The sequence below is a fragment of the Sinocyclocheilus anshuiensis genome, unplaced genomic scaffold (genome assembly GCF_001515605.1).
Source record: "Sinocyclocheilus anshuiensis isolate Anshui unplaced genomic scaffold, SAMN03320099.WGS_v1.1 scaffold330, whole genome shotgun sequence".
Taxonomy (NCBI): Eukaryota; Metazoa; Chordata; class Actinopteri; order Cypriniformes; family Cyprinidae; genus Sinocyclocheilus; species Sinocyclocheilus anshuiensis.
Window position 1 is genome coordinate 1,021,280 of NW_015547689.1, and position 244 is coordinate 1,021,523.

A 244-nucleotide genomic window follows, 5' to 3' on the forward strand; every position below is an offset into this window, starting at 1 on the left:
CGCCAAAGTAATCCATATGAATTGCGTGGTTTCCTCCAAGTGCCCTAAAGAGACACGATCGGCGACCGCTCTATATAATACTGTTTAAATTTAGACTTATATTCACATTCGAGAGACATTTGCACACACATCATATTTTATATACGAAGCTCTCTGGTGTGAGCTCATTATCATACAAACCAATCAGAGCCGTTCAATGGCTCTGGAACCAATCAGGTTTAGTCAGTGTGCTGTTTGAATTTAA

The 244-nt window shown here is 39.8% G+C and overlaps 1 protein-coding gene across 11 annotated transcripts in view; it reads left to right on the top strand.

The window, feature by feature from the left end:
- Nucleotides 1–244, top strand: part of LOC107703517 (neural cell adhesion molecule 1-like) — a 262,247-nt gene that overhangs the window by 217,098 nt on the left and 44,905 nt on the right. The window lies entirely within an intron of this gene.